Source organism: Haemorhous mexicanus, chromosome 1 (assembly GCF_027477595.1).
Source record: "Haemorhous mexicanus isolate bHaeMex1 chromosome 1, bHaeMex1.pri, whole genome shotgun sequence".
Classification (NCBI taxonomy): Eukaryota; Metazoa; Chordata; class Aves; order Passeriformes; family Fringillidae; genus Haemorhous; species Haemorhous mexicanus.
In genome coordinates, this window is record NC_082341.1 from 61,712,291 (window position 1) to 61,734,787 (window position 22,497).

Consider the following 22,497-nt stretch of genomic DNA (forward strand, 5'->3'; position numbering starts at 1 on the left):
ACATGTTAGGAGTGCCCACCCTACCAGTCTAGTAAATGTTGATACAGACATTGTTTCCAATTGTGATTTCCTACAGACCATGCGTTCTTTTTGGATACAGGCAGCTAAGCATTAGTTTTACTCCTTAGGCTACAGCTGCTCAAATCTGTACACATCACAGGCAGTTTTGCAAAATCTTTATTTGGTTTAGTATGAAGACTCAAATTCTGCATTTGAGGTTTTTTGCTTTTTACAATATTGCTTTTTTCTGTATGCTTCTTCTGGCCATAAAGGAGGAAAAGAACAGATAAAAGGTACTGAAGGTGAGCCCGGGTGGTCACATGGTCCACATGACAGACTTAAAATCGCACTCTTATTCCTGAGAAGCTGGGCAGTGTGGCTGGATGAAACCAGATGGCCTGGATGGCCTGGCTTGTACAGTCGACTTGTGGTATGAGTGGCTCTTTTGGATTCTGTTCTGCTGCCATGTAGAGATCAGAGGACCTGATCTCATGCTGTCTGAAATCATTATCTGTTTTGGAATAAGCTTCCTTGGGAGCAAGGGTAAGCCCAGAGCACATGGCTGAGGAGGCAGTGGGTGGGTATGTATGATGCAGCCACTGTAGCTGAGATTTACACGTCCTGTTTCAAGGACAAAGCAATAGTTTTTCTAGCAGCCATCATTTAGAGCTGCTCTTACAAGCACTCAGCTGACACTAGGGCTGTCAGGTGTCACACAAGATCACACTGCATCCTTGTCCTTCTTGAAGACACAGTCTGCATCCTCAGCAGATAAGAAGTCTCCAAACAATGCACAAGTTGTAATGGCTTTTTTAGGTTAACATTCCTTTTTACACAAATGTAGTTAACTAAACACTGTCATACCGAGTATCATTTCTGGACAGGCTCAGAGCACACATTTCATAGAATTAGAGAATCATTGACTGTTTAGGGTTGAAATGGACCTTAAAGATCATCTAGTTCCAACCTATTTGCCATGGACAGTGACACCTTCCACTAGACCAGGTTACTCAGATCCCCATCCAGCCTGGGCTTGAAAATCTCTGGATGGCAGGAAGTGCCTTTTCCATTCCACAAATTGCCCCTTCTGTTTTCCAGACTTCCTGAAAATGTTAACCACATGTTGTCTCCTATTTTTCCTGTTATCATCTCATGATATAGCCTTTGCTCCATCCCTCCCTGTGACTCTCCTTTCAGAAGACAGTTCCTCATTATTCCTCATAAATACTGCTGGGTTAGTAGTACAGACACCACAGGGTATTGCCCATGCACATGCTGTTTACTTTCAGTTCTCTCTTGACCTCCTGTCATCCTCTAACAGCCAAAAATACCAGTATCTTAAATATGTGCCTCACTAGTGGCAGGAATATCAATAAGGGGAGAGAGAAAGGAGTAAAGCCAGAGTTCTAAGCAAAAAGGAAAGAAATATAAACATAATCTGAATGCAGAGAATTTCTAAGTTAAAGGTGAAGAGATACTGAGATGTCATGTATTTGTCACATTTGAAGACATTTATCAGATGCTAAGCCAAATTGTTGGGTGTATAGGTAGTTTTGGGTTTGGTTGAACCTTCATGCTCAGTTTGCAGGATACCTGATTGTCAGTGCCTGTACTTACCCTGTTGGAAAAGATGTGGCTGTCTAGACAGGGAACTATGTAAATCTGAGCATGGAAAGGTACGTGTGGTTTGTGTTTCACTCATGCCTTGGCACACGCTCTGGAAGTGTCCAAACACTCATCTGGACATCAGAACACAGGAAGATGTCTATCATTGTATCTCTTTCTTCTCCTTTCTTGCATTTTCCTCCATGAAAAAGGGAAGCCTGTGACGTTCTCAGAGATTTAGAAGAGGGCTGGAAGGACCTAACACAGTGATGAAACACTGCAGAACACAGCTGCGATTTTGGGAATGTGTGTGTTAAAATCTGTATTCAAAGCTCAGGTGCTGGAAGAGGTGATCAACAGCCAGTGACTATTCACCATTCTTGTGTTATCTCCTGATATTGCTAGGTTTGTCTTGCTAAGCTTTATTCTTACAAAAGAAAGGGCTTTAACAAGCAGAGAATATCTGCTCTGCCTCACCTGTACCAATCTGGTGAAATTAAATTCTTGGCAATTCTTTCCTCCCTGCTGTAGCCCAGGCCAACCAGATGTTCTGATTCATCATAGCCCCACATCATCTTCCACCATCGTGTTAGTATAAACTTTGAGTATTAACTTAGAGCAAAAAAAGGTTTATGTAAGGGATGTCCTTGGTCTTATGCATAGACCCAGGAAGCATGATATAAAGCACTCCCTTTCTTCCTTAGTTGTATAATTTAAATGTGTTGCATTCCTTTTTTGAAATTCCTTCTTTCATACATTGGCTCTAGGTTCTTGAGGATGAGGCCAAGTAGACACAAAATGCTCCTTGCTGACTGACTCTTCACAGCTATGTTTTCAGAAGAGATTGAGGAATGTATCTCAATTTGCAGGCATTTAACTTAATTCGCTGCAGAAGAACATGATTTATTGGCCCGCCACTCTATCACTCTCTGGTAAAAATGAAGTTAGGTGACAGTGTCTCAGGCCAGACACCCAAACTGACAAAACTAAAAAAACTCCAACACTGAACCACAGGAAACTCTTCTCAAATAGGGATCTCAAGGTTCAGTCCATGACTAAAAATAAAGATGTAGATTATTCCAATAATCCATCAAATGCTTTCACAGGATGTATTATAAGGTTTGATTACTTTGACAGAGGCAGTTTGAATATGCAGTAATGTTCCTGATTTTTAAACACTTATAATTACAGCTACCAGGACCTTCTCTTTGAGCATCAGCCTGGATGGATGGACTCACACCTTGTCCATTTGCATTCTGTGTTATTATCTCAGTGGGGTAGAGCACACCTTTCTGCTGAGCAGATCTCAGATTATATGTCCTTCCATCTGTCCCCTGCTTTTCTCTCAGCACAAACACTTCAAACAGCTTTTTTATAAGTGCTTCTTTGATGATCAACTGTAAATCCTTCCAGTGTGAATTCAGTTTGATTTTATTTGCCTAAACCAAGTAGGTGAAGTTTAATTGGTTTGAATTTTATAGGTAATTTTAGTCTGCATTAAGGCTCTCTCTGGGTATTCACATAGTTCTGTGTCCATAATTGTCAATGTAGTGTCTTTTATGAAAGTCATACAGATGCACACACAGTCTTCACAGGGAAAAAAAGGAAATACACTCCCCCCTCCCCCCAAGAGTTTTGAGTTATAGCAGCAGCCAAATACCTCCTGAAACTGGTTAACTTACATGCATCTTGCATCTTCCTTAAGGTTAAAAAGAGCCACTTCATTTTAAAATAATGTAATAAAAACACTGCTGTCAGGCTGAGACCTTGTCTGCCAAGCCTAACCCTCAGATGAAGTTTTACAGCCAAGTTATAAATCCCTAAAAACAGAGTTGGTATTGACAGAACCTGATCTAAGGAGTATTGTCCTGGTGGTGAGGGGAGTTCAAACTGCAGGTTTCAAAACAAAGGTGGTCTGATAGCAGAGCCTCTGTCACTTGCACAGATAGTTTGGCCACAGGCAAACATCATGCTAGCTTATTTATTTGTTTATGAGTGTGTATTAACCACCAGGGTTTGTATATTCTCAACCTCCCTTTGATCTTTTTTCCAAAAAAACAAGAGTTCTGCCATCTGTAAACATTTCTGTGCTGACCATGCCTTTGGCTTAGTCAACATATGAAATCCATAAAGACTTATTTTTGATAAAAGAAATGGCTAAAGACAATTGACATTATCGTTTGAAGTTTGTGGCATTTCATGTTAATTTAGTAATGCAGAAATGGAACAGAGGACTGGATTTGTGTAAAGAACTTGTCCAAGGTTGTAACCCTTAACATATTTTGTGCATACTCTTTTTGTTCTGGTCTCCCATACAAGAAATTTAATATGATTTTGATTAGTTTCTGATGAGTTGAAATTTTGGTAAATGAAACTCCAGTATTGGAGTTTTCTGTCACTGCTGTATTTGGGAAATGATTCAAGAAGACTTCTGTATTTGCTTTATTGGTCAAATAATAAAAGACATCTCTGAAAGACAAATATTCTTACTGTTTGCCTAAAACTGTGTTGATCCATGTGTAATATTTCTCAGAACATTCTGGTTCAAAATGTCTTCAATACTGAGTGAAGTCATTTAAGACATCTATATCCCTTTCTTGACTCTGACATACTGCCACTAACTTATGACATGACTTTGGTCGAGTCACTTAACCTTTCTGTAGTTCACATTATCTCACCAGATGTCAAATGAGGATTGAAATCCATGTTAGTTACAGAAATACTGTGAGACTTTACTTATCCAAATGGAAGAAGTTATAGAGGTATTTTATGTTTTGGAAAAGGTACGGGAAAGTTTCTGAATGGATAAAATAGTGTTCATATATCAAGGATACTGAGCTTACTATAGTGAAGATTGATTTTTTTGGTATAAGGATGGGTAACCTGTGCATATCTGTTCAATGAGTTGGGAGAAAATGTACTCACCAAGCTGGGACACCATAAGCATCTTAGAGTGATAGATTTGGGCCTCTTCTCTCCATTCTGTTGGTGGATCCAAGGTGTTCACACAGAGGAGGGCATACCCTTGAGCCAATAACAATCCCTTTTGTCATTTTTGTCTTGCATAATGAGATGCAAAGATGCTAATGTGAAGGACAGATCCACTCTCTCAAACAAGGCAAGACTGAGGCCCTTTGCATGGGTGAGAAACATATGCATACATGAGACCGTTCCAAAAGCTGTATTTTGGAATGATTAAAGATTTGTTAAATGCAGCTGTGCAGGACACTATGAAGAAACTGAGCACCTGCATTTATTTTATGAATCTACATTTTGGAAATAACTCATGCAAGTATGAATGGGAAGATTGGGAAGAATTAGCATGGAGTCCAGACTTTCTGCAGATTGAGACTCCCAGAATTCCTTGATGGAGAACACTAAAAGCAGTGATAACTTCTAGTATGCTGGAATGGAGAAGTGCTGGCTGGCTGTAGTAAAATGGTTACACCCAAGCACAGCCATCAGCCTGAGATTAGCCTCTGGCTCTGCCTGCCCCTGAACACGGTGCCTGTTCCAGGGCTATCTGTCACTAAAAAGAATTTTCAAACCTCAAAGAGCATGACCAGATGTTCTAAGATTTAGAAAATGGGAAACCTTCCTCTTCAAGTAAAAATTTCAGTGCATGAGGGACTTCAAGCACCAAAACTCCCAGTTCCTCTATCCTCTCCATGACTACAATGAACACGAAGATGTTTACATCCATTCTGTCCATCTGGTAGTTCCTAGGGCTTCTGACTGAGCCTGGGTCAGTGGTAATACACAGTTATATCCTACTGTGTTTGGAATATACACCCATCTGTGTTTATAATTTTTAGAGCTGAAACACAAGCTGCACCATCTCAAAGAATAACAGGGGAAACAAAACAAACATCAAGACAGCATCCATAATGTGCTCTTCCTGATTCCTCCAACAGCTTTCATCCAATTTTTAAATGAAAACTTTTCTGACTGTTAACAGAAATTCAATCAACTCTTTGAACTGTAAATTCAAGATAGTTAGCACAAGCAGAAATTCTACTAACAGGACAGTGGAGCAAGTCCTGAGAACTCAATTGAAAATTTACTTGTTAAATTCCTTTCAGAATGTGCCATAGTACATGATGTTTCTGCAGCTTCCTAGCTAGTAAATACCTTATTTACTTTGCTTTAAGGTCCAGAGCTTCACTCACAGTTTTTGTCTTCAAGTTTCTTTGAAAGCTGTGAACTTATAACTTAAAGAGGGGATCTATGCATTTTAGTCTTAGGGGATCTATTTTAGTCCTTTTGTTGAAATTGTATTCAAATTTAGGTACATAAACTTAGTCTCTGAAATCCATAAATCTAATATTCTGCTTTTTCAAAATGTTCTGTTTACTATGAAAATTATAAATATTATGAAAATATTCTGCTCTGTGGAAACCTAGAACATGGACCTGCACAGATGAACTGTTAACAGACAGTTCTCAAAAACTGACAAGAAAAGTTTGGAAAGGATTAGAGCTGGAAATACTGAGCCTGGGTCTTTGCTTGTTGTAGCATTAATGCTCTCTCTGCCTTATTTTAACACCTTATGAATAGTATTTAATAAGCCATCTTATGTCTAATATTTGATGCTTGGTACGTAGTATGCCATTATTGTGGAATCTAGCAAGTAGTCCTAAGTCAATCCATGTCTTGGCAAGTGTAGGCAGTGCCAGGCACCCACTAAAGCTGCTCTCTCACTCCCCTCCACAAGTGGACAGGGGAGAGAAAATATAATGGAGAATTAGTGGGTTGAGATAAGGACAGAGAGAGACCACTCACTGATTGCCATTACGGGCAACACAGATTCATGCTGGGGATAATATTTAAATTATTTACTAAAAAATCAGACCAATGTAATGAGAAGTAAAATAAGTCTTAAAAAGTCCCACCTTCCCAAACTCAACCTCCTCCCTCCCCTGCTGTGGCACAGGGAGATGGGAAATGTGGGTTATGGTCAGTTCACCACAAGTTGTTCATGGCACTGCTCAGAGAGAAGAGTCTTTCCCTTGCTTCAGTGTGGGATCCCTCTCACAGGAGACAAGACTTCACAAACTTCTCCAACATATGTCCATCCCATGGGCACAGTTCTTCATGAACTGCTGCAATGTGGGTCACTGTTCCACAGGTGCAGCCATTCAGGCACCACCTGCTGCAGTGTGGGTCCCCACAGGGTCACAAATCCTGTCAGGAAATCTGCTCCAGCGTGGGCTCCAGTGTGAGCTCTCCCTGCTCCAGCATGGGTTTCCCATGGGCTCACAGCCTTCTTTTGGGCATTCACCTACTCTGGCAAGAGTCTCTCCTCCATGAACTGCAGGTTGATCTCTTTATCCCCATGGTGCTCCATGGCCAGCAGGGGCACAGCTGCCTCCCTATGGCCTTCACCATGGGCTGCCGGGGAATCTCATCTCCAGCACCTGTAACACTTCCTTCCCCACCTCCTGCACTGACTGGGGGGCTGCACAGCTGTTCCTTCCAACTTTGCTCTTCTCTGGCTGCAATGACACCTGTGCAATAACTTTGTTTTTGCTAAAATATGTCATCACAGAGGCCTTACAAGCATTTCTGACTGGCCCAGCCTTGGCCAGCAGTGGGTCTGTCCTGGAGCTGGCTGGAATTGGCTCTGCTGGACATGGGGGAAGCTTCTGGCAGTTTCTCACAGAAGCCATCCCTGTAGCTCTTCCACCACCAACCTAGCACCTAGCACTCAGGGGTTTGCTGTCCCATCCGAAGTCAGGCTGACAACAAATCACTTTAATCCTTTTGGTGTGCAGTGTTGAAACATTTCTAGAAAGGCCTGAGCAGTGGCATCCCTTGGCATGGACACATGAGATAAGCAGAAGTGGCACATTCAAGCTCATCCATATTACCAGTAAATCCATCTTTTTGTCTGTTTTAGGAGGTAACAAAAAGGAATTTTATACATGGTTGCATACTACTTTGTGTCTGGACTTGGATTTGAGATCATGTCTAGTGATGGTGGGTGCAAAGAAACGTGTTTGAACACCAGCCTAATTCTCAAAATGAAGAGTGTATTTTTATCTTAATGCAAAATAGTAGAGCAATAAATAATAAAATCAGCATCTGTCATCGGCAATTTGTTACTTTTTTGATCTTCCATACGAGAAGTGTCTTGTTTTGTGTTTTTTTTTTTTCTTTTTTTTTTTTTTTTTGTTTCAGGTGTGTTTTAATAATCAGTTAGTGGACACAGAAGCTGTGGACATGAGGCTTCCTTGGACATGGAAGCTCTCTTGGTTGCCTGCAGCGTTGGCACTTTTCAGGGGGCGTTTGAATGGGGGAAAATGTTAAAGATGGAATAAGGAGAAGAGTGTGTTTGTTCTTGTCCCCTCCCTCTGCTCCCCATGCTCAAACAGTGTGACTGAAAATACATTTGTCTTGTTTACCAAATACATGAGAAAAGACTGTCATTGAAATGAATGGTTTGCTGGGTTATACAAATGTAGAAACAAAGACATACACCCAGATAAATGAATAAAGGCTGGTGTGGAGATTGCAAACTGCCTTAAAGAAGCCGGCTCAGATAGGTCTCACAATGTTAACTTTCACGTGGAACTGCTTAAATCAGAAATCTTGTATTTGTTCCCCAAGAACTATGGAAGAGAGTATATCTGTATGGAAAATTAAAACTCAGATCTCAGGGGCCATCTTTCAAGATCAATGAAGAATCCCATAGTTTTGTGTGAAGGCAGTCAGATGCAAGATATTTTTTTTTTCTTTTGATACTTTACTGCAGGTTTAATTGCAGCAATATTTCAATGCCAAAGAGAGTAATTTGCAGCTTGAATACAGCATTAGAGCTGCAATACCCGACATTTTAAAACCTCAGTATAAAAATGAGCATTTGGAACTAGTACCACAAGAATTCTCATTTCCTGTTCAACTTTCAAAGAAATTGAAGTTAAATGTCTATATTAACGTTTATAAAATTTTAGGAGTGATTCCCTTATTACATAATTAGCTTAAGCACTCTGCATATCTGCCGATTAGAGACATTACTCAGAGCCTGCCCTGGAACAGCTGCATTCCTAGACAGAAAAAGATACTAATGTGGCCCTGGGGGAGAGCTCTCCATTTTGACAGAATAAAACATTCTTGGAGTACAGTTATTACAATTCATAATTGTTCACTTAAGGGGGAAAAAAAAGGCAGAGAAAAAAAAGTATCTTGTTAATAAAACAAAGATTTCTAATAGTTTTTAGTCCATATTTGAAAATTCTCTGCAGCTGAGTCTGCAGGTATCTGGAGGGGAGGAATTTCTCCCTGTTGTGTATAACAAGGAAGCAAAAGCAGGAATTCTGACTACATATGGCTCCCTAAATCTGATCAGATAGTGACAATAAGGGTAATGACAACCAGGATGAGTATTAGAGACTAACACTGTGATTCAGCTGATTAAGCATGAGCCCAAACTGCACAAATTTAGAAGCAAGAAAGCACATGAGTCCATTTGGCTGCATCTGTGACAAAATTACCAGGTGATGGGATTTCATCAAAAGAAGCACAGAAAAAAGGAAATACGGCAGAAATTCGGCTTCTCTGAAATTACCACAGCAATTAATGACTCCCTGGCAAATGTGATCAGGAACTGCTACACTATTTAAGAAATCTTTTAATTGTTACAAATTGTGTGACAGAAAGAACTACTGTGATGTGCAGACTGCTTAGGTAAAGTGGGTTAAAGCACAAACAGGGAAGTCTAACAAAGCATAGTTGTGTGGTCCCTAAAAAGAGCTCAATCAGGATTGTAAGGAAAATATTCTGCTGTAAGATGTCTTCATCTTGAAGGTCTGGAAAAGTCGTGGCCTGTTCTGAAGCTGCTGGAACTTCTGAATTATTTCTGACTCTTGGAGGCAAAGACACCACCTTCTTACAAGTTAAAGAACACACATTTAATTGAAAGAAACCTAAAATTTTATTCCAGAGGGAACAATGTCTTTTTTGCAGCTTCAGACACTTGAAAAAAAGCAAGATAATTGTAGCTCTCACTACACTTTCAAACGGTTCTGAAGATCTGTGTCCCATCTGGGCGACCTTTAACAAAGCAATTATTGCTCCAGTTTGTGAGCACAGTTCTATTTCCTGCCTACAATTGAGCGTGATAGAAACTATGAAGAAAACTTAATTAATCTTACTGACTTGAACCTCCTTTCCTGAGTCAGATGTAAAAGACCCTTCTGAAACCATCATGCTTTCACACCCTCCGAAGTGGCATCAAGTGCTTAGAATATTGCCACATTGTCAGAGGGTCCAAGAAGTGCAGTTCACCACAAGCCAGGGCTGCCTCTCCTCTTGAGGCATTGGAGAGAGCAGCTGCAGTGCTAGGTGAGGCCACTCACGTGCTGTAGGTGCCTCACTGCTGCAGTTCTTTCCACTATGAGCAGAGATGGACTAACAGAGCTTTGGAGACCCAACAGTCTGAATTGCTCATTCCCCTTTTGACTCTGAGTATTACAAGAAGTCAATGGCTCAATCAGACGTTCTGAAACTAGCCTGGTCTTTGCAATCTTCAAAACTAGTATCAGTTTTAAACCCTTTTGCCACTCCAGCTGGGAAATCTGGGGTTTCATTGTATCTCTGCCTTTAAAAACTATTTTGTTTGTATTCATATGGAGAGAAGACCATTACATAATTCATATAACATCCATTAGTGTTATATGAACATATAGGTTATATATGTATGAATCCATAGGTTATGAAAGAAGAAAAGAAAGTTTTTTAAATTTCAAGCCTGCTCTGACACTGTAGCTTTCAAGTCTAACCTGAAACTCAATGGGTTAGCATGCAGCTGAAGAAAGATTGTATAAGAAGTCAGTGAGATTACTAAAATCCACAAAAAAATTAGGATGAAACCAGAAATGACTGTACAGGAGTGAAAACTGAAGATTGAAAAGAAAGAGAGCACAGAAGAAGGAACTTGACCAGAATATACAATATCAGCCTTTACACTGGAAAACCCAAAGGTGATCTAATTACATCGATGGATGCACATTAGACTTACATTAGATTGCTCCAAAAATATCCACAGTTATATCCTTTCCTATTATACACTGTGTGTGCTGCTGGGACCTATCTTTCTATATATTGCATATGTACGTAGAAAAATTCCAGATGCTTTTGCACAACAGATTTGCCCAAATGTACTTCGTTTGTGTGGTTGCTAAGCCTCCCAGAACCAAGGTTCTTACAGATGTGTCTATTAATTATGAGTTCTGGTTACCTGAGTGGATCTCCCTAAAAGTTAAGTTGAAAATTCCCTATTTTTGGTCTGCAGGAGCAGAGGAGGGTTGAACAAAGAATATTTTGTACACTACCTAGTCAACTTGATCGCAACATGTTCCATTTTCCTTCTTTATAGCAATTAGATTGAGACACTTTTCAACATTCATAGACTATCTATTTTTTTCTATCCCTTCCACAAATCTTTAATTACTTTCTAGGAAGGAAGTTAGAAATCTTAAGATATAATTTCTAATTGTCACAGGGTTATTTGCTTACTCTAGACATAGATCAAGATTTTTATTTTTCTCTTTTTAATTTGGTGTAGATTTTCTGTAGAAAACATGATCAATGGTTAGGGAATAACCAACAGCAAAACAGACAATGGGCTCTACAGACTTAGTGAGGGCTTCCAGGAATTGTTTTCACATATAGGAAAGGACCTGCAGTCTCCAGAGGCTCACTGTGGCACCAAGCACTTTGTGATGATGCTTGATGGCACTGGATGGAGAGGGATTGGATTTGCAGCAGCATGGGTGTGAGTCTCTGTTTGTGGGACTGGTATGTCTAAGAGGAACTGGATTGCCTAATCACCTACAGAAACCAGACTGGCTGCCTACACAGGCCATTTCTTAGAGTGGTGACTGCTCAGTGTCTGTTGCCAGGGTCAGAATTTATTAGGCACTTAGTAAAAACTTGCCATGTGGATGGTGGCAAGCATTATATTATGGTATTAACACAGTGCATTGGTAGTTTTTGCTGCAATATTAATAAATTTATGCTGAGATACAGAAGGGATATAAGCAAGCTCTAGCCAGGGTTGTATTTTTTTGGGAAACAAAAGATTAACAAGCCAAGATAGCAAGTTCTGATTGTTGCAAAATGAATTAGCAGATATTAGGGATGAGTATAAGTTATGAAGGCTGAATTTACACATTATATGGTCAGCTGAATAATAGACATAATTCACAGCAATCAAGAAAGTGGGACTGGTGAGATAAGATTTTGGGTAAGGTTCTCAAAGCCTTCAGGAAGCTTCGTCCTTGTTGCTAATTAATTGGAATTTTCAACTTCTGGCAAAAATTCTAGCAGACAGCCTGCAGGACATGATGTGTAAGATTATTAGCCCAGACCAAGTAAGCTTTGTAAATGAATGACTACAACCAGAGAATTACAATGAAAATACTGAATATTATCTAAAAAGCTAGTGGCATGCAGGAACCCTGGCAGCCTACGCAACCAATAATAAAAATACCTTTGACAAAATAAACTTGAGGTTTCCTATATGCCCACGAGGAGAGAATTCAGATATTTATAATCTCTTATGAACTTTTATATAAGTCTCTCAAAAGAAATTAAATTCTAAAAACTACCTCTGCTAGGAAACTTTTTCAGTGGAGGATGGTGCAAGTCTGGTTATGTCTCATTTTTTTTCCCTTAGTTTTTGAGTATTCTTGGAAGCAGAATAAGTTAGCTTACAACTGGGCAACCAGTATAACTGCTGACTGTATCAATACAACACAATATTCATTCAGGTAGTTTATGATAATTAATATGAGCATCCATAGCTAAAGGACTATCAGTAGCAAAATGATTTCAAATGAAATTTTTCAGTGTGTTTAATAGCATTTCACTGAATCATGTTTATCATAAATTTCTGTTACTTATTTCTAAAACCACGTTATTTTCTCTTCCATCTACCATGCCTCCACAAGCTTAACACCACTGTAGGAAAAATAAATGTAGTGTCTATACAAAAGAAAACTTAACCTGCTTTGGCTAGTGAAATATCTACTACCAAGAAATATAATTTTGAATAGTACCTTCAGGAGAACTGAAATCAAGTAAACTGTACATATAGATAAATGGTTTCTACAAATTGTTTTGCCATTGCTTTCATTGAAGCAAGTTCAGTATGTGAAACATCTGCTGTGATCTGGTCTGCATGGCCACTGATAAGAGTATATTAAAATTTCTTGAATGCAATAATTGTGCCATGAATTTTTTCAAAATCGAACCAGTTATCAAAAAACACAGCTGAAAGATAGTGAAATGTTAACAAATAAGAGGTAACACTGATATATACTAAAAACTAGGGAAGTCTTTTGCCTAGAGAAGTTGTGGACATCCCATCCCTGGAAGTGTTCAAATGCCAGGTTGGATGGGGCTTTGAGTAAGCTGGTCTAGAGGGAGGTGCCCCTTCCTGTGGCATGGGGGTTGGAAACAGGGGACATTTAAAGTCCACTTCAAACCAAAAAAAACTCTGTGACTCTATGATGATCCATTCCTTATTTCATAATTCAGGCATTTTATGTGAATGATTTAGCCTTCTGGCAAAGAAAGTTACTTAAAATGTGTCTCTAAAAGTCAGTCAAAATATCCCTCACAACTTGATTCCAATGGCTGGTTTTGGTAAAAGCCAATATCTGTCTGTTTTATTCCGCAAGGTGTTTCTATTTTTGGGGTAAGGTAAATGATGCCAGGTGGTCTTGGAGCATGTCATAAGTACTGACCTGAAAGTAATTTCTCCTACGGTGTAGCTCCCCAGTGCCTCTAACACAGCCTTGCCACAGGTACTGCAAAATTCAACCTGAAATTACGCCAAGGAAATTAGTATTGAGGTTCTTCTTGATTGATTTACTATCACTATCACCTGAGATAAATGCATATGACCTGCGTATGAAATACCTAGGAAGGACAGGAAGACGGAATAAAACTACTGTGCATCCTGTGGTTACTCCTCCAGGCTGATCACAGAGGGTCAGGAAGGAAAAATGTTCCTCCAATCTGAGAACATACAGGAGACTATGCATAAAAATCTTGTCCCTGTAAAAGCATATGCCATTACAGCATCACTCAAAGACAGGATCAATTCACAGCTTTGCAGAGCAAGAATGAAACTGAGTATGGAGAGAAGCGGCAACAGTGAAAAAGATTTCACTATTGAAGCAGATTCAGACTAGAAATTTAGGCAGATTCAGTTTAGAAATTGCCTGCAAATTTTTATCTGCCACTGTATTTAGTCACTAAAGGAGTTTGAGGTTTTCTCCTCACTTTAATACCTTGAATTAAAACTGAGTGTGAGCCCTGTTTTCTAACTTCTGCATGGACCTCTGCTGCTGGGTTAGACATTCAAACTTCCTTCAGATTTAATGGGAAAACACAGCTATGTGCAAACGGCACTTGAATAATGCGATCTACTTTGGGAACATTTAATGATAAGGGAAAGATGGCAGAAAGATACTATTTCCTTTTTTATAAATAATTTTCAGGACTAAGAATTTAGAGGTAATTTTCAGGACTAGCTCAAGGGTGAACATGTCCCATGAATCTCGCTGTGCACAGCTTTATAGTCACATGCAGGAGAGCTAAAAGATATGGAACTGAAAAGATACGTAACTTAAATGGAACAGGAGTGAAATCTGAAGGCCAATATTATGTAGGAAGTTAGAGAAGGCTTTAGATAGGTCATTCTGGCTTTGAAATGTTAATTCTTGGAAATAAAGATTATCAAGACTGAAGTTCTGCTAAAAGTTGAAGACACTGTCCTGATAAGTAATTTTAAGCTTGATTATCTAGTATCCTTTCAAAAGGCAAGTGATATTGGCAGTAGAGGATGTAATGAATGATATTGCAGAACTTAAAGTCTCCTGAAATACCTGAAAGTAGTAGATTAAATGGAAAAGGAGCACAAATGGGTCTTCTCAAAGACAAAACTGGAAAGAGCAGAACTCCCAAAAAGCCCAGTATGCACACTAAAGTTATCACTGAAGTCTGGATGCTAACAGATGCAAAGGAAAGAAAGTATATCACTTTAATGGAAAAACATTTTTGTAAACTATATATGTGTATATATATATGTTGTGCAATATAGCTCTTAGGAAGACAGCTTTTCCCCAAATGACACTGACTTCTGTAACCACATGTATGTCTATACATTATTAGTCATGGAATTTGAATGCAGGAATGAGCATTGCAGAATTAGCCATTTCCTATCCTATCTAGTCAGATCATGGTAAGCTCTGCCTCGTGTTAGCTGGGTAGCTTAGCAGCTCTAACATCACTACTTTGTGCTGACATATCAGACCTCCCATTTTTAAAAAACCCTTTTTATCTATTATTCTTTCCCCTTGCAAGGCAGATACATATTCATTATGCAAGAATAAATATGGTCTGCATATTTTGATTCCATGATCAAATACAAAGTTTTCCCGTGAATGTGTGCGTGCCGCTTATAACTCTTCTATATTGCACTGTTTCACAACACTGCTGACAAGCCACATCATTTCCAAGGTTCTTAAAAGCAGTTAAAATAATGTTCATACTAGCAATAATTAGCAAACAGACTATATGAATAATCACAGTCATTCCCACAAAGATTTCTTGTTTTCACAGACTAATCCATTACCTGCTTCAATGAACCGTCTTGTTGTTAATTTGCAAGGCTTTCACCCCTAGGTGATGGAAATACCTGCCCTCTTCCCAGTCTCCCATTAAGTATGGTTTTCAGTAATATGTATAATTCATGAGAAAAATTTGTTTGTCAAGCATTCCAGACAGGTCACTTAAATCCTAGATCAATTGATAATGTTCACACCAACATGGCCTGGAATTAAAATAACCTTTACACTGGCTTCAGTATTTCCTTTAAACTAACGAGTTGCGCTTCAACTTTTAAAGATGCATGGGAACCATTATTATTTTAAATAAAGATTAGCAGCTGAGCTTTTGTAGAAAAAACAGATTGCTGCTCTGAATGCAGTTCTTACAAGGCTAGCAACAAATGTCATGCGCTATCACAAATGCATTCTGCCTTTTCTTGCAGCAGCAGCAAGTGGGAAACTGAATGGGGAAGACAATTCAGGTAGATTTTATCTTCTAACACATCAGGGTAGAATCTATCTGGAACAGTGAAGTTGTCATTCTACTTTTTTTTTTTTTTTGGTGGTTTAGATTAAAATTTCCATCCCCATTGCATCTCCCACCTGTCCCAACAAAAAATCTCCTGTCCCATGGAAATCTTGTGAGCAAAATCTACACAGAAATATAAGTACCCTTGATAAGGACCCTTGATAAGAATAAAACAATCAACCACTTATATAATCTCTTCTGTAGCTAAAGGCCCTGTTTTCTCTTTCCATGATTCTTTTTCTCTTGTGCATCTCTATGTCAGCTCTGAGCAGGAATGCAACATTTCTGTTCAGCATTAGAGTCTTCATGAAGGGGAAGGCAGAGGATAGCATGGCAAAAAGTTTGGGGTTTTGTATATGATCTCCTGGACCTACTGATTTCAATGGAGATCTTCTGAGGGATCTCTACAGAAGCAAGGCTCAGTAAGGCTAGGGCTTGGTCTGACATTCAATACAATCAGAGTCTGATGAGCCTTGTGGTTCCCTCCCAACTCAGGATATTCTGTGGTATTCAGGTTCACTGAATTTTGATACACATAAAAAAAAAAAATCAGAATTTTTGGAAATGATGTATTTTATCATCTCAGCTTCCCAGTTACACATGCATACTGTATTTATAAGATTTATTCTTCAATTTATATTTGAAACCAGCAATCAGAACTCTGGATCAACTCAATGTAAGCAAGTCTGAGTACTACAGTGCCCACATATAATTAAAAATAGATATATGTAAATGTGACATTTGAGTGAACAGGTGTAAATATATCAGTCTGCTACAAGCTAGCATTTCCTGCTCATAAACATTATTCCCTTATTGCTCTGTGCACACTGTGCTTAATCCCACAGGAATGATGATGTTGGTTGCTACATTTTGTAATGTATAGAATTTTATATTAATGTATGCAAAGAGCTGTGACGTTTTCATAAGTGCTTCTGACTAAAGGAATGTTTAAAAAGAAAACAAAGTTCTGCAGCACTTAAAATAAGAACACTTATTTGCATTGCATACTGGAAACCTAAAAATTGACCTTTCGTCTTAGGACACCAGCAATTCTCATTGAGCCATACCTCCATAAATTGTGGAACTCTCACTCAGACCAGCAGAAGCTGGACTGAGTGAGAGTTCCACAATTTATGGAGGTATGGCTCAATGAGAATTCCACAGATCCTTTCCATATCCCATTGCTGGGCTGTTCATGCTTAGGTCCATTGGTGGAAGCCAGGACAAAGGCACATCCCTAGCTCCCTGGGGAGGTCTGAGAAACTGCCATGGACAGAACTCCTAAAACAAGTGTCAGACATGGGCAGGGTTCACTTCTGCAGGTGCTGCACTGCAGCCTCCAATGCCTTTTTGTTTGTCTGTTTATTTTGATTTTTTAAAATTCAGTCTCTGTTCTCTTTCTTCAGTTGACAAGCGGCATGATTCACATTAGCAACTCTTCCATTGGCTGCACAGGCAGATGAGAAATCTAGCAGCAACCTAATGCTGAATTTTTTGTTGTATATCTAGAGGTTGAGAAGAAGCTTGCGCCAGCTCAGCCAGAAAATTATCCAAAGGGCAAAAAATTAAGGATTTCTTGGTTTGACTGATCAAATATTCTGGGGTACCAAGAGCATGATACACTCATACACAGGGGTACAGCTTTCAAAGAGCACAATTGTGTTTGTGCTGAACACACAAACCCTGCATTTGCACACAGTGATCCTGCTGGGATCACTGCGTGTGACAGACAAGGGAGGTACCAAGGCAGATACTTTATGTTCTTCATCAGGTGTAAACCCTACCTCCATTTTAACAGAGTGGTGGCTGCTTCTACCAGCTGGCCCTAATTTACTTATATTTTAAAGCTCATGCTGTACTGTTTGTTGACCATATCAAATGCATTTTCTTGTTTGTGTCTTGGCTTTTCTAATTCAGTAAACTTGCTAAATGATCATTTCATTGCCAAGAATTCAGATCATGCAACAGATTAATGAGGGGAAATGTGTGGATGTAGATAATCAGTTTGTTTCCTGATATCTAAACAAATCTAAGTTTTCTGTTTGAAAAGAAAGACCAGTCCCCTAATTACCAGGAGAAGCATGTTCTGCAGGGCCAGAGCTATCTTTCTCTTCTATTTGCCCAGTGGCCAGGCAAATTCTTTTTATTGTGTTTTAGTTGTGCCTAGAGGTTAGGTCATGGACCAGGGCCTCCCTGAGCCAGACACTACACAGAGGCTTGACAAACAAATGGCTTTTACCCCCAAAGCCTGCTGATTTGTATAACCCTCCAGTTGCATAAATAAGGGTTTGGATATCAAGCTGTCCTTGTTCCACAGAGTCGTTGCTTATGTCAAGTGTTATATTTAATTGTCCCCATGCTTAGATGAGCACGTGCAGCACAAACTGTGCAACACTGCTCAGACTGGTCCTTGCTCCTGCACCCAGAGTGTTAGGAAGCTGGGAAAAGAAGATGACAAGTTCTGTGTTGGCAAGTAGTGCAGCTCAGAGGAGGAAACAGCTGAGGCTGAGCACCTGGCACCTATGCCATGTGCATTTTGGGGAGGTTTCTTTCAGAATAACTCTGATGTGCCCTACAGGTGGAAATGCAGCTTCAGGTACAGTTTCACCTCAGAAGAGTCCAGTTTATGTCTCTGAGATTGTTTCACACTTAGAGACAGGTACATGGCTTTGATTGCTAGATTTGCTCTGGAAGTGCCGACTTGATATTAATTTAAAGACTAATTAGGCAGTGGTGGAGGCTGTGTCCAGCTCAGGACACAAGCAAGACTTGCCCAGAGATTGCAGAGTGTCTTTTTCACCTTCTTTAACTGCTTTCTGAGAAAAAAAAATGGGAGAAAACCACATGAAAATGGTCAATTTTGAATGATAAAGGAAAGTGCTCATTTCCTTGACTGTCTGAAATGCTGAAGGTGCGAAATAATATTTAATCTTACTACAAGAATGCATGTGTGTTTCCTCTAGAAAGGATCTTCCTTCTGCAAAACTTGCAGAAAATGAAAGCCGGACCCAGTAAAGGCCAACCTGCATTTCTACAACAGGTATGATATACCATATTTTGCAAAGAGATATCTTCCACCTTTCTCGTCTGAAATACACATGGAATAGTTTTGTGTCTGCTGTTAGCACTTGCAAAAGAACATTTGCAATCTTCAGAGTTAACTCGGACAATAAGATGCTCAAGTTAATTCCTAAGTGGGTTAAACTGATTACCTGCACTTTTTTCCCCCCCAGGAAACTGTTTCTTCTGGCACTATGACATCATTGAAGATTGGATACAATGTCATATAAATTTGTTGGAAGTCCATCTTCAAAATTTTAGTATTTCTTCAGCTTTTTTTTTTTTTTTTTTAGTATAAAAGATAGCACACATGTAAATAAGTTAAAATTATCTCTGACTAAGGAAAAATAGTTCTCTACGTATTGACTCTAAATGCAGCGTGTTTCAAAATGTTTTCTCTTTCAGCAACCAGCAAAGGAAATAAGTTTCAGGTTGCATCAGTGTCAGATGGGGGCAAAACACATTTCCAAACAGGAGGAAAAGCTTTTTTTTCAGAAGAGCATCCTACTCTGCACATGAACACATCAAGTCTAAGGAAAAATGAGCAACACAAGAAGTCCAATACTATTCACAAAACCTCATACCAAATATTATCCTGCAATCTTTCAAGGTCCTTGCCATGCAGTGGTCAAAGCTGGGGTGTCCTTCCTTGTCACTGATATTTTTAGACGAGACCAAATGTAGACCAACTCAGGAGAGTGGGCTCTCAGCATATACAAGGTTTAGAGTTATCCCTATAATTGTATGAGGAATCAGTGGATTAGGTTTCAGCTACAGCCACTTTATTTGTAGAGAAGTAGGTTAAAAACCAGCAGGTGGCAAGATGACAGCTGTGGAAAGATGAGCCATGAAACTATCCACAAAAAAAGAATTAATTTGATTCCTTTTTTCTCCCATTTTTCAACCCTTTGAACTCCAGGTATTTCAACAGGCCATCAGAGACCTTTAATGGGATAGATACCTTGTATCCTAGGAAGCAGTGGGGCATAGTGTCTGTATTTACTATTTATTTGAAATATTGTGCTTTATGCCCTGCAGGTCCTCAGAGGGCCATCAGGAATCTACATCGCGTGGTTAAGAGCTACCTGGAGATAGAAATAACACATACATTGTGAATGCTTTTACTTTTCCATCCTAGTTTCTTGTGAGGAGATAGAAATAACACATACATTGTGAATGTTTTTACTTTTTCATCCTAGTTTCTTGTGAGAGGAACTAAATTCTAGTTTTTTTGTCAGATGTGTGCCTGAGAACTTTTGTTTAAAATGTAAAATGTCACTATCTTTGGCACATGGCCTGCTTCTTAACAAGAAATAAAAAGGTCAAAGGGGTCCAGATATTCCACTCAGCACACAGTTTATAATGTCTCAATCTTCCTGGCTCCGCCAAAGTTTAGGTCTTTCCACCATTATGGTTTTCCTGTCTAAAAGGATGAAGAAATCCTAGACTGATGTTTGGTTTAAGCTTAGGAATCATCCAGTCTCTTGGGTCATAAGCAATCCCAAAGATGTCAATAACAACAAATAACCCAATGTTGTATCACAGAGAAACAACTGGGAAGAAATAAAATAGAAGCCAGAACATAATGATCCTAGCTTGCCTACTCTTTTCTACCATGTCAAGCCAGTTGGATCTCTCTCCTATTTTTCTTCACCTGTGCCCATTTTTGGAGGCAGGATCTGTTACCTTATGTCTGTGGTCCAGTAAGCCTGTTATATATAAACTTTATGTTATTATCTCCTTTGCTCTGGAATGCATTGAGATCCTTGCATGTTGTGTGAGTTAAACACATTAGTATTGCACTTCCTCATCTTTGTTACACATATTTAAAGGACCAGTCCTGTTTATGCTTAATAAAATTGTCCAGCTTTGTTAATCATACTTTTTTTTGTCCTTGTGGGGTCATGGTCAAGGGTAAACATTTGGCTAAAGTATTGTGAGGAATAAAGGGGTAGCTAGTTGGAACATAGCTAAGTAAAATTCCTTTATGAACTTATTTTCATTCAGTATATCATATCCTGACACAGAAAGTTGCACATTAACCAGACTTGTGACTACATGCTACTTTAATTGTTTTGATTTGGTGCTCTCCATAGCCAGAGGCTTTTTCTATGTATTAATAAACATTACATTAATTTTCCATTGTTCCTGGGCTTAAGATATCACAGGTCAAACTGGTGCCTCATGAATCCCACTGGAAAACAAGACCAAACAAAAATGCCATATTGGGTCAGGAAGTGATGTCAGTTGCTGGAGTTTTGCTTCCAAACTTCTGTGTTTTTACTTGACTTGTGAAGCTGTTTTCCTGTGCAAACCCATAGGCTTAATACTTGTGGGAATGACTGAGAACAAACATCTTGCAGTTTTACTGACTATCAATGCATCATTCTTTGACACACTATTAACAATCTGTTGACCTACATAAAAATTGGAGTTTCAGGGAAAAAGAAAGTGTCCCATGTCTGCTTATTGATAAAATGCTCACGCTGCATAGATACATGAGTATATTGGATCGAGCTGCGCGTAGCTAACACATTCAAGATCCTACTTATTGTCAATATCTGACCCAAAACCAATGATTCATGTTCCAAAGAAAATGCTGCTTTTATATTTTTCCACCAACCAGTCTCTCACCACAGACCCAAGTTATTCCCCCAACTACTGCTCTACATCTGGGTGACATGAGAGATAATTGCAGGACGCTTACAGTCCTGATAAACTATGGTTTCCCTTGCTCTGCAGCCCTTTGAAGTTGCAGACAGTTTCATGATAATTGATAATCTAATCTCTTCCCAGCCTGTTTTTTTTTTTTTTTTTTTAAAGGCTGCTCTGAAACAGCAAGAAGGGGAAATATTACAGCATAAGTATTGATTGTTGCATGCAGAGGTCACGGTGTGGGGATTGCACTTTTATCACAAGGTTCTTGCGAAAGGTGAAGTTTTGGCAAGATCCTAATAATAACTGTGGAGTGCTAGTTAAATTCAAGGGGGCAGGGGGAGGAAAATTATTTTTTATTCTTAGTACCTCAAGGCTATACATGGCAATTACTATTGCAGAGGCCATAAAGAAGTTGTTAATTACAGGTTTTATACCCTTGTAGCCCAAAGTAAGAATGAAAGGACTAAAGGTTACAAGGGGTACAGAAGAGAGAAAAGGACAGAAGAGTTGCTGGAGGTTTTGTGCTTTTTAGTGAAACAAGTTATATAAGTTTCTGTGGGTTAGGACATGACAGAGGGGAAATTTCAATCTGATCAGGATAAAACTTTGAAATCTTAGCATTTGCTTTATTGCCCTTCATATTTTTGCCGGGATTCCATATTTACCCAAAACCTTCACACTGACTGCTGTCATCCACTGGATCAAAGTCATTGAATCAGAATGATGTAAAAATATCAGATTTTTGCAGCTCTAAATATGTTTCAGAGACATTTTAATGTCTGAAATTCTGGCCAGTGGTTTTTTCAGAGACTCTCTCTGGAAATACAGGGGAATTGGTAAGTGGAACAGTTATGCTTTACAAGCCCGCTACAAAAACATGGTAAATATCTGTGCATTTAACAGAGGCAAGCTGTTTGAAAATGAGAAAAGTTTCTGTTCCATTCCATTTGATGAACTTATTCTTTGTGATAAGTGAAATTCATGAGAATTTGTAGTACTGTAAAATATGTTAACTAGGGTCATGTA